Source organism: Balaenoptera physalus (assembly GCF_965194825.1).
Source record: "Balaenoptera physalus genome assembly, contig: HAP1_SCAFFOLD_2179, whole genome shotgun sequence".
Classification (NCBI taxonomy): Eukaryota; Metazoa; Chordata; class Mammalia; order Artiodactyla; family Balaenopteridae; genus Balaenoptera; species Balaenoptera physalus.
In genome coordinates, this window is record NW_028124627.1 from 58,916 (window position 1) to 72,124 (window position 13,209).

A 13,209-nucleotide genomic window follows, 5' to 3' on the forward strand; every position below is an offset into this window, starting at 1 on the left:
CCTTTTCACGCCCACCCCTGCCGCTCTCTCCCATCGTCACTCCCTCGAGCTGCCCCACGAGGCCTCCCAGGGAGCCTCTGAACCCCTGGGCGCCTGCGTCCTGTGGCTGTTGGAGCTGCTGCCCAGTGCGCGTGCCCCCACCACTCTCACCCGTGAGAGTGGACGCTTCCGTCGGATTTTTTCTCATGCGTTTCAGTTGATGGTGATGTTTACAAAAGGCGGCACGTGCCCTGCTCAATGGAGGAAGCCCCTCAAGTTAATATTTAGGCGCGTGCAGAAGTTTGATCTCGTCCACCAGTAACCTCAGGATGCTGTGCTCTGAAAGCCAGGTTGGCCGCCTACGGGCATCTGCAAATACAGAGGACTTCAGAGGCATTTGGGCCTCAAGTTGAGTCCTTGTACCTCCACATGGGATGTGACCTCAGCCCTTTGCTGCACCTCTGTAAGTGAAGTGGCACAGGAATACCGGCCTTGCCCGTCGTTGCCAAGGTTAACTGAATAGTGCATTCGCTCCCCTCGTGCTTAGGTGTTGAGTACATCGTGATTTACATACCAGGCCCTATTCGTGGGCCTCCTGATGCAGCAGTTCCCTTGGCTCTGCCCCTGTCGTCAGCTGCCCCTAGGATAACTCTGAGCCCTAGCCACTTCTCTGGTAGATTTCCCTATTCCCCCACTATAATCACACCTGAATAGGGCAACTCAAACCTTTCAGAGATGTGTCGTGAACCTCTTGTTTTCTGAAATACCTATCTGGTGGTTGTGAGACTTAAGGCCAACCTCCCCGAGAGACTTTGTTTCTATTTCTCCTAGTAAACCTAGACTCATCTCCTGTCACCTTCAACTCTACTCCAATTGTGTTCTTTCAACCCAGACCTCTGACCCTGCTTTTTACTTCTGCCATTTCATCCTCACTCCTGCTTCCTTTCCTAAATCCATACATCTCTTTTGGCCTTCCTAGACCTGGGCCAAGTTCCTTCCTCTTTCCTCAGTTTTTACCCCTTTCCTTCATTCTCCCATCCAACTTTCAGGCCTTCCTTTCTCACGCCCCAGTTAGCAGCATCTCAAAATTCGAAAGGTTTATTACTCATCTATTAATGGTATTCCATTCACTTATTCAGTTCTATACCTATCTTACCTATGTATGGAAGAACCGCTGGTAGCCAAAGTGGCACCAAGAATCCTAGCAGCTGTCACCTGACGTATCCGTAGTAGTCAGCAATTTCCATTTCTTTGTCCCTCTCAGTGAAAAATTGTAGCTTCCCCGAAGAGGTGTATCTGGCAGCATTCTCCCGTTGTTGAGCCCGCCTCTTCATGGCCTCTCGCTCTGGCCTCTGCTCTTGTTCGATGGGCTTTGACATGACTCGCTCAGGCACATTGGGTTCCCTCCATGGAATTCGTTGCTTGCTGAAGTCTTGGCATAGAAGTTGGGTTTGGAGCTTGGGTGGGGACTGGCGCTTAGTCACAGCAGGGGGAACAGGCTCGCGCTGGAGAGAAGCGCCAGATGAAGTTTTGTAGGGTGCAGGCCTAGGAGCAGCAGACTGAGGGGACACTAGGCTGGGTATGGTTGGTCCAAGCCGGTTGGGTTGGGTTGGCCACAGTTGGCTGAGCTGGTTTGGCAGGACCTGGCAGAGAGGCAGGAGCTGGCTGGGATGAATTGACTGCAGCAGGTTGAGCTGAGTCAGTAGAACCAGGCTGGGCACGGTAAGCCACAGCAGGCCGATGTGAGGCCAGAGACTGTGGCCTCTGAGGAGCGGGTCGAGCTTGAGGCTTGTCCCAGGCAGAAAAAGGCAGAGGTATCAACTTGACCGTCTCAGGAGGAGGCAGCTCATACTGGAATGGAGATGGACACTCTGTTTCAGCACTGCTGTCTGGTTTCTGGGCTTCGACTTGAGTTTTCTCAGCACTCTTACCCTCACGTGGGGTATGCCGCCATGGCTGGATAGCTGGGGGTGGCTGGGGGTCTTTGGGGTTGCTTGAATTTCCCAAGACCCGACAGGAAGAGAGCCCAGTTTTCTTATCATCCTTCTTCCCCAGCGCATGAAGAACCTTCACAGACTCCAGCATGCGCACGCCAAGGGAGGTTCGAGGCTTTTGAAAGCTCAGTTTGGTGTTTCTTTCGCTTCGTCTCGGGAATAGTTGGCTTCTCTTCTGCCTTGACTTTGTTCCCTGACTGCTTGTTCTCTTCAGCCTTGTTTCTTCCTCTGGTCCTTTTGGTCTTTTCCTGCCCATGGCTCTCAGTTTTGCTGATCTTTCTGGATGCAGCTTTCTGAGGTTTGCCTTTAGAGTGCTTGGCCGTGTTCACAGGAGCCCTGTCACTGACTGCAGCGTTGCATATAACCACTTCTCCCCCTAACAGGCACTCTGGATTCTTTGGCTGGATTTTGGCCTTGGGAGCACCACTGATAGGCTCAGAGGCTTTCTGTTTGTTCTTCCTGGGTTGATCAGAGGGAACCTTTATGACACTTGGCTTTTCCTGCACCTGATTCACCTTAAAGGCTCTGGTATCTTTGGCTTTGATCCCGTTGGAACCTTGGGATTGATCAAGATCTTTCCAAGAACTAAAGAGCTGGGGAAGGTGAATATCCTCCGCCAGTGTAGTAATGTCTGCAAAACCACTGCTAGATTCGATCCCATTTTCAAGCGTCCCTAGGTCCTCACGACTCAGGCTGTTCTTTCCCAGATCAGCATTTTCAGATCCAGGCTGCTTCTCTTGGCCGAGGGGATCGGTGTAGGCCAGCGGCTGGTGAATATCAGGGATTTCTAAAGGGAGTAGTGGAGGATCTTGGTTTTCTTTTGGGATGTGTTAGGCATCCAGAATCTTTGAAAGCTTGGTTTTAATATCATCCACGTTCTTACTCTCTATTTGTCCCTGGCTTGGAGCTGGAGACAGGGCCAGGAGACGACTGGCACTCTGGGCTGGAGCTGTCACTGAAATGTCCCCAAGTTCAGGTGTTGGGTTACTCTTAAGTATCTGAATATTTCTGCTACTTCAGGGCTTGGGGAGTTCTTGAGTTTGTGTCACACAAAATGTCTGGCTTGGAGGTTGCAATCCCAGGGAATTTTTCATCACCTGGGAAGTCTCCATCACTACAAAGAAATCAAGGTAAAAGTCAGTCCCTGGTAAGTGAGATGCTCCCGCTAAACTCCAACACAGCAATCATGTACCGTTCAAGGTACATGATTGCTGTGTTGGTGTTTAGGGGCAGGATGGGCGAGGCATTTCTAGTAACTCTTCTTAAGGATCATGGACAATGCCCTATGCTACGAGATAAGCGGTGACTGTTGTAATTCTTACTGGTGATCATTTCATGTCACTGATTCTTGGCTTTCTTTGTATTTCATAGGATTGTTATAAGTCCAATACAAAATGAGTCTTATTTTTAAAAAACTGAAGTGTTTTACAAAGCCTAGCATTCTCATGTAGAGTCCTTCCAATTCTCCCCACTTTCCTGAGAGGCTAAGAACACTTCACACCATGAACTAAGAGAGGGAGTAGAGCCCTTTCTGATGAAATATAGAAACAAAGACAGAGTCTTAGCCTGCTTGCTCTGGACAGGATCTCGGACCACAAGGTCTTATATCCTGGTATAAATGAAGGAAGTGAGGACAGTTCAACTGGCACTCTCATAACAAGAGTTCTGAAACACCTTCCAAAGAGACTATAGCAGTAGATCAGGGAAGGGAGTGCTACAGTGTGGTAGTACAGGAGGAATGCTCGGCTACAGCAGTGAAAAATGTGGTACCTATTGGTGTGCTCTCGGGGTTCTTGTACATGTAGCATAGATGACCTTTACAGTGTCCCTCCCACCTTCCCACCTGCATTAGGTGTACTGTTTTTTTTTTTTAATTTGTTTATTTTTTGAACTTATTTATTTTATGTATTAGTTTTTTTGGCTGCACTGGGTCTTCATTGCTGTGCACGGGCTTTCTCTAGTTGCGGCTAGCGGGGGCTACTCTTGGTTGCGGTGTGCGGGTGTCTCATTGCGGTGGCTTCTCTTGTTGCGGAGTATGGGCTCTAGGCGCGTGGGCTTCAGTAGTTGTGGCTCACGGGCTCTAGAATGCAGGCTCCGTAGCTGTGGCACATGCGCTTAGTTGCTGCACGGCATGTGGGATCTTCCCTGACTAGGCCTCGAACCCGTGTCCCCTGCCTTGGCAGGCCGATTCTTAACCACGGCGCCACCAGGGAAGCCCTAGGTGTTCTTATATAGAGTCTAAAAACAGAGAGCACTGAGCCAATGTAGTGCTTATTAAAGGCTCAGGATCTACATTCTACCTGTCTGTACACCCCTTCCCAGCTGTAGATGTGACCCCATTTTTGAATGCTGACCTCATTCTTCAACTTTCTTGCTGTTTGTGGGGCTTGCCCTTTGGCATTTTCTTAAAAGCTAAACATAAACTTACCATATGACCCAGCAATTCCAATCCTACGTATATATGCAAAAGAAATGAAAACATATGTCCACAGAAAAACTTTTACAAAAATGTTCATAGCAGCATGATTCACGTTATCCGAAAAAGAAAAAAAATGAAACAATCCAAATGTCCAACAACTGGCAACGGGATAAACAAAATGTGGTAGAGCTATACAATGGAATACTAACCAGCAATAAAAAGGAGTACTGGTACACACTATAACAAGGATGAATCTTGAAAACATCATGCTAAGAAGCTAGATGCAAAGACTAGATATTATATAATTCTATTTACGTGAAATGTGCAGAAAAGGAAAAAGGCAGATTGGAGGTTGTCTGGGGCTGGGAATGTGGATTGATTGCAAACAGGTATAAGGGACTTTTCTGGGTAACAGAAGTGTTCTAAAACTGGATTGTGGTGATGATTGCACAGCTCTGTAAATTTACTAAAAATAATTGAATTGTATACTTAAAATGGATGTATTTTATGGTATGTAAATTAAACTTCTATAAAGTGTTTTAAAAATCTCTGTAAAGATATGCAAGAACAAGTCACACTGAGTAGCTCTGGAAAAGAAAGATGGGTGCCTGGGAAACGGGAGAGGGAAGACACTTTATCAAATACTCCTTTATATATTTTTAATTTTGTACCATGTATTATCAGTTTAAGACATGAGAATAAACAAAACAAAAACTTACAAGGAAGAGTGTGGCAATAAAGGTTTAATGGCTTTGGTGAGTTCAATAGGAGTAAAACATATGTAAGGCCATAGAAATGTTCTAGCTTACAGAAAGGAAGATGATAGATCCTCTGTCACCATCTGAAGCACAACATGCTTAGTTCAAAGGGACATGCTTAAAAACAGGATGTCAACAAATAGACCCAGAAGCTGTCAACTTAGGAAAGGGGAGTAGAAAGGATGACCTGTGAGAAATGGTTCAAAGAGTGAAGACCTGAGGGGAAATACTTCAGGGAAGGAAGTGGGGACCTGAGAGGTAGAAGATTAGGTCTCTTTTGTGCCTTCAGAGAGCAGAACTGGAAGCAGAGCCAGGAAATCTAGTACAGGCAGATTTTGGATCTTTTTAAGTTTTAAAACCTTTGCCAGCTGGAGCCTTAGACAAATGAAACAAGTTGCCAATGAGCGGCAAGTGAGTGGTGGAGCTGTTGAAGCAGAGGCTGGAGCACCCTGTGGAGCAGAGGCCGCGGGAGTGTTGACGGTCCCTTCCGAGAACGAGTCTGAGAACCTCTGGCACTTCCAGAGGACATGGTATGCATCGCTGGGTGTAAAGCACACACGTTTACATCGGATTAAATGAGGAGCCTTGGTGTGTGTGTTTCTGCTTCTAGTTTCAATCTTTCTGATTAAGTTCATTCCTGCCTATAAAACGGTAAACATTTAAAAATAGAAAATAGTCTAAAAATAAATTCTTTCTCAACAAAATGTATCTAGTTAGCCCTCTAGGATGGTGAAAATCAAAAGGACAGACGACAACAAGTGTTTTCAAGGATGTGGAGAAATGGGAACCTTCACACATTGCTGCTAGGAATGCAAAATGGTAACAATACTTTGCGTAACAGTCTGGTAGTTCCTCAAATGGTTAAATATAGAGTTAACCGTATTATCCAGAGTATATCCATTCGTCGGCATATGCCCAAAAGAAATGTAAAATACGTCCACACAAAAACTTGTACATGGATGTTCACAGCAGCTTTGTTAATAGTAGCCAAGCAGTGGAAGAAATGCAAATGTCCAGTAACTGATGAATAGATAAGTGAAATATGAGCATTCATACAGTGGAATATGATTTGGTCATAAAAAGGAATGAATACATGCTACAATGTAGATGAACTCTGAAAATATTAAGTGAAAGAAGCCAGTCACAAAAGATCACATGTTGTATGATTCCATTTACATGAAATGTCCAGAATAATGAAATCTATAGAGACAGAAAGCAGATTAGTAACCACAGCCGGGGCAGGGGCTGGGGCAGCGGTGGGAGATTGGGAGAAATGAGTGACTGCTAATGTACATAGTGTGCTTATGGTACGTGTTGAAAATGTCTTAAAATTAAATTGGGGTGATGGTTGCACAACTCGGTGAATACACTAAAACACACTTAACTGTACGCTTTAAATAGGTGACTTTTATGGTATGTTAAGGATCTCAAGAAAGCTATAACAATGTGTTTATTCATGTACGCAAACTGAAATACATGTCGATTATGAAGCCTTATTTGGAGAAAAAAGCTTCTCGGGCTCTCAGTTCTTACATCTTCTGTTACTGAATCAGGGGTACAAGAACAATGGAAGGTGACCAACAGCGTCATTTCCATTTAACAGTGGACAGTCCGAACAAAAATGTGGGCGCTGGGTATTGTACGTTTGGTGCAGCGCTACACACACTATGGCTAGCGCTAAGTGCAAACCGTCAGAACCGTGCCGTCACGCTAATTTGGCCTCCACAGATTGAATCAGTAACCACAATTCACAGGTCTGCACTGTGTGTGACAATTTGTGCTGAGGACCCACCATGGGCTAGAACATAGAATTGTTGCTGAATTCATTTACAGATGCTGTCGGTAAACCACAACAATCCACTTTCCTTAGTCCGTGGGAGAGTCTCAGGCATTTCCTCTAATGATCTCATCATCCCTGAGCGCCTGGATGTGAATCAACCCACTCTGTTCTCTGCAACTGGGCTTACACATAAAGATTGAAGTGACTACAAGTCAACTCACATTATCAGCTACCATGATTTAAGCTTTCTGTTGCAGAGCGTCTTGAAAGGAGATACACACTGGCTGGCTTCTTCTGTTATAATTTCTATTATTGTGAGAGTAAACTCACCTGTTAATGCCTTATTACAACTGGGGGAAAAGTAACTGCCACCATCTCAGAGATGTTTCAGGCTTTTTGTAGTACTTTTTAGTTTAATTAAAATCTAGGTGAAATTCATTCCCGCATTCCCGTGTTCATTGATCAGACAAACCATCATAGAGACCCGGGGGGGGGGGGGAGAAAGCTTTTCAATTAAATAATGACTTCTTAGATGGAAACTGAACTTAGGAAAACATCTCTAATATAGGAAAAAGGCTGTATTTTCTTACATCACCGTATACAGCTATTCTTCATGTATGAAGATTGTTATTGCCGACCTGCTGCCAGCAAGGTGCCTGCCGAAAGATGCTTTTCTTTCAGAAAAATGGGTTTATGCTAATTTACTTATAACCACTAAAGTTTAGGACCAGAGATACACATTGATAAGACAGAGTCAAAATTAGAAATACAGTCGATGGCACCAAAAGACAGTCTTTTCTTGTGAAAAGTTTTTAGCTATGCACAGTTCAAACTGGCAACTGGCGTTTCAGTACCAAAACTTACTAGCTTGTCTGCCCCCAAAATAACATTTTGACGTAGATTTAATTCTGAAAGGCAAGATTAGAACTTCTAAAAGCAGGAACTAAGGTGATAACTGTCTATTAGTCACCATCAGAAAATCAGAACTGGTCAATTATTTCTGCAAGTGTGGTAGATGATAACTCTAATATATCCTCCCCCTCAAATCAAAAATGCATTGCGCCTGCAGAATGGTCCTCAGAAAATTTCTTTTCATACATGAATGAGTAAAGATTGCAGAGACATAACGAATCTGAATAATGCCAAAATTCAAAGTATGGCCATGAGACTGTAGAGTTAAAATGTAATGGAAGTACTTGTCATTAGAACCGAGGTCAAGAAACTAACAGGATGGTAAGGTTCCCAGATAGTGGCTGGGTTTGGGGTAGAAAAGAAAGAAAATCAAGAGCTAAAGTCCTCAATTAATATACAGGAAAAACTGGAAGGTTAGCAAATGATCATTAAAATCTTGTAGAGGGTGGTAGAGCTAGATGACTTAAGTCCCAAAGGATTTTCTATCAGGTTTGAAAAATTATGGTCTGGAAGTGACCCTCTCACTCTCTTTTCTTCTCTGCATTCTCTGAAATCTTTCCTCTTAGCTTTAGTATTTGTGAGGATTATGATCACCTTTTTTACATGGATGGCTCTAAAATCTTTATTCCACTCATGACATACTCATGAGGTCATACGTAGCTATGTTTTTAGATATTTTCACTTGGATGTTTTGATCTAACTTCAACTTTAATCAATAAAACTCCTTCATATTTCAGTCAGAATTAGTTTCCTCTTCCAATCTCTCCATTTTGATAAGGTGTTTGCATAGTATTTTAGTTGCTTTGGGTAGAAATTTCCAAAGAACCACGGCTATTAATTACCAAGTCCAAGTGACGAGAGTCCAGCTTAGTTTCTTCTCATAAATTAATTTATGAGTATCACTTTCTTACTTAAAAATCTCTACTGACAATTAGCTAAACATTTGGCAATAAAATTATATCTAGACACACAAAATAAATTCCATGTGGATTAAGTGTTTAAATGCATTGCCCTCCACCCTAAATAAGTATTAAAAAAAAAAAAAAAGGAGAATACTTTTTTATAATCTTGCGGTTGGGGACATCTTTCTTAGCATGGAAAAAAGAAAGAAGTTGAGTACACAACAATGCTATTACACTATTAATGCAATATAAATAATGCTCAAGAATTAATAAGAAAAATTCTTCAGAGAAAAATGGGCATGTAAATTATATCCTTCAGAGGATATAAGCAGCTAATTCTCAAAACAGGAAATGTAAAGAGCAATCTCTGAAACCTAATATTTAAAAAATGCAACTTAAAGCAATGAGTTTTTTCACACATTAGATTAGCAAATATTTAAAAGACTGATACTACCCATAGTTGGCAAAGGAATGAAGAAACACATCCTCTCATACTTTTGGTGGGCACATATATTTGTACAAAATTCCTGGAGGGCACATAGTTAGAGGTGGGGAGGTCTACAGATTACTGACAGTCTTTTAAATTTCTATTATTAATGATCTACTTAGGATTTAAAACTTCTTGGTCAATTCTGTTCATTTATATTTTCTTAGAAAATCACCCATCTAATTTAGGTTTTAAAATATATCAGCCTAGGGCTTCCCTGGTGGCGCAGTGGTTGAGAATCTGCCTGCCAATGCAGGGGACACGGGTTCGAGCCCTGGTCTGGGAGGATCCCACATGCCGCAGAGCAACTAGGCCCGTGAGCCACAACTACTGAGCCTGCGCGTCTGGAGCCTGTGCCTCGCAACAAGAGAGGCCGCGACAGTGAAAAGCCCGCGCACTGCGACGAAGAGTGGCCCCCGCTTGCCCCAACTAGAGAAAGCCCTCGCGTAGAAACGAAGACCCAACACAGCCAAAAAAATAAAATAAATAAATAAATAAAATCCAGCCATTCATATTTAAAAAAAAAAAAAAAAGGAAAAAAAAATATATATCAGCCTAAAGTTGCATACAGTAATCTTTTTTAAAAAAACACTTCTTTGACTGTGGTTATACCCTTCCATACTATTAGTGTTGATCCTTTTCCTCATGGTCAGAATAACCAGAGATTTGGTCTGTTTTTTTTTTTCAAAGAACCAGATCTTGGTTAAATCGATCAATTCTGGGGACTCATTTATAGAATGCTTATTTCAATTATTTCCTAGTTGAGTTTGTTGAACTAAAATATCATTGAAGGCTATACATTTTCCTCTCAATATAGATTTAGTCACATCCCGTAAGTTTTGGATATGTGCTTTTACTGTCATTAATGAAAAAAATTCTATAATCTCAATTTTTAGTTGTCCTATAGCCCAGAAGTTTAGAATGTTTTAAAATGTTTATTTAAGGAAAAAGTTATAGTTGTTAAATTCCAACCTTATTGTACTGTGGTTAGAGAATATAAGCTTAGTTAGAAATGTTCTACTTTGCGGATTTATCAACATTTTGCCTAAATGTACAGTTAATTTTTGTAAATACTCCGTGGGCATTTGGAACAACTGTGGATGCTGTGTTTTGGGAATAAAGTTTTCTATAGATACTTTAAATCAAACTTCTTAATATTGCTATTCAAATCTTCCATATCTTTTATCTGTTATATGTCAAAATCTGATAAAAACAATGAAAATATCCCATTCTTGTACTTTTGTCACGTTGTATATTGTAATTATGTCTGGATGAACATATGAATGCACTCTGGTTGAAAGCACAGCAGTAATTTTGGAAGTGTCTGAAAGACTCTTTCTTCCCTTGGAAATTACAGAGTGGAGATAGGGTAGATTCTCAAGACAAGTAACATTTAATTAAAAATGACCCAAAAACCCTACCTTTCCATGGTATGGAAACTTGTATTTCTAATCCGGAAAAACTATAAATTATTGGCAGAAAGGTGGAAGTATAGGAATTTTCATGCATTGCAGGGAGGAATATAGACTGGAAATTAATTTGGTACTAATGTAGAAAATTAAGTATACATATAGCTTATGATCCAAGATTTCCACTTGTGGGTCTGTGCAACAAAGGTAGTCTCACAAGGTCCATAAGGCAATGTGGACAAGGATGTGCACTGCTGGTGTTTTGCCTTGTTGGGAATTGACGGCGACCTGGGTGTCCATTACAGGGAAAGTGCATAGGTAAATTGGTAGATGCACTCCATGGAGTACTATGCAGTGATCAGAAACCTGAATTAGATGTATGTATAGCAATGTGATGAATCTTAAAAATACAAGCTTAGTGAAAATAACAAAAATAATGACATACCTTTTATATAAGTTGAAAATACATGACAACACAGAATACATATTTTGTAAGAACTCTTGTAAGCCAAAAGATATTTACATAACATGGCCAGTTCCGATGGGAGGACAGGAATGAGGATGGGATCTGGGAATGAAATTTTAAAAAGAGAGGCCATGAACCTAGGAGTATACTTAACTCAACTCTTGGCAGCTGAAGTTAAAAAAAATTTTTTAACTTTATCTTGGCATAGAAACTGCGTACTAATTCTATGCTTTCGCTCTGCTTCTAGAAGGATTTGTTATGACTAGATTGGAGGTTCAAATAGGTACTTTAGGCAGAAACTAGAACACAATGAAAACTTGAGAATTCTCTCTTCCAGCTCATAACTAACGTTTTATGTTTGATCAGTCTGGCTGAGGTCACTTTTTAATTAATGTCACAAAGAAATTTTTATGGTTTCATATTAGAAAAGATGTGCTGCTTGTTTAAAAAAATACATGAAAAATTAAAAAGAAAAAATGTATAATCCCATAATCTTAAAATAATCTGCTAATATTTAATTTTGATCCAGTCATATAAATACATGTAAATATTATATCTTGCTTTTTACCTCTTAGCATATAATGAAATTTATCCTTGGGTTCCAAGATACTGCTTTGGACTGTTGTTTCTCTCCATATATGTGTGATTGTGAAGAGTGATACGAAATTAGCCTGTTTTATAAAAATGTAAGAAACACTGGTAAACATTTAATTAAATATTACTAAAGCTCTCATTTTATTCTCTCATGGAGGTCTCTTTGTTTGGTAGTTAGTTTGTGTTGTTCATTTGCCCCACTGCTGAAAACGTGGGCAACTGGAAATAATGAGAGGTCAAAAATACAGAGAAATTATTCATCTTCAGCTTTTTCTCCGTAAACAAAAACTGATAAATATGGCTTCTTTTGTACTGACAGTAGTAAACTATCCCTTTTCTTTGATCCCAGTATACACCCAGACATTGAGAGAAAAAGATGGGAAAGGGAGGGGGGGAAAGAAAGAAAAAACAGGGAGAGAGAGAAAGAGCACAGAGACAAACACAAGCAAGAACATGAGAGAAGGAGAGGAGAAAAGGAGTAAGCAGAAGAACAAGAGAGATACACAGCAGAGACAGTGAGACAAGAGACAGCATGGGGTGGGGTGGAGGAGAGCACAAGTGCACAGAATGCGGGTGCACAGAGGCAGAGAGAAAGAACACAGAAGCAGACAGGGTGCAAAGACACTGTAATAAGAGAAAAGCATGAACTATAGAGCCTGGGGACAGCCTGCATAGACACAGCAGAGAGAGGCACAGAAAGAATGAGTCAAAGAAAGAGTAGGTGTAATCAAAGGAAGAAGGGAAGAACAAGCAGGCAGTTGCACTTATTCCCTTATATTCACTCTTAACCCCTCAAATGTACATGTCCTGGGTACACATGTTCAGGGAAAAAAAGCATTAGCATATCTAAGGAAACCTGGGTTAAAGATAAGATAGGCAGTTCAAAAAAGAAGAAATACGGTCGATCAACACACAAAAGAAACTAAAAACTCCGTGTGATTAAAGAAATGTGGATCAGGATAGATACCATATTTCTGGCCTATGTGGCAAGTATTAACAAGAATGCTGTTGGCAGGTATTGACCAAAATATTATTGCACATTACTGGTGAACAAATAATTGAATCAACATTTCAGAAGGACAATTTAGTAGTGTGGCTTAAACATTTTTAATGTGCCTACTTGGTAACCCAGAAATTCCATGTTTAGAAATGTTTCTCAAGGAAATTGAAAAATTCAGAAAGATGTAACAAGACTACCCATCGAAGTGCGGATTATGATAAAGAAAATTTCCAAAAAAACTTAAATATCTGTCATTTGGAACTAACTAACTATTATATTTATACAATGGAACCCATAAAGCTATTAACAATGACTACATAAATCTTTATTTACTGCATAGAAAGATGTCTATGATATACTAAGTGCAGAGCTTCAAAACAATATACATAGTATGATTTCATTTTTTTGGACTGTTGTTTCTCTCCATATATGAACATGATTGTGAAGACTGGTATGAAATCGGCCTGTTTTATAAAAGTGTAAGAAACACTGGTAAACATTTAATTAAA

At 41.0% G+C, this 13,209-nt stretch overlaps 1 long non-coding RNA gene across 1 annotated transcript; it reads left to right on the plus strand.

The window, feature by feature from the left end:
• The first annotated feature begins 3,724 nt into the window (after positions 1 to 3,724).
• Positions 3,725 to 12,093, plus strand: LOC309654182. The gene is made up of 2 exons (XR_014259981.1): positions 3,725 to 5,680; positions 9,437 to 12,093. It is a non-coding gene; the product is annotated as an uncharacterized lncRNA (long non-coding RNA).
• The last annotated feature ends 1,116 nt before the right edge of the window (positions 12,094 to 13,209 follow it).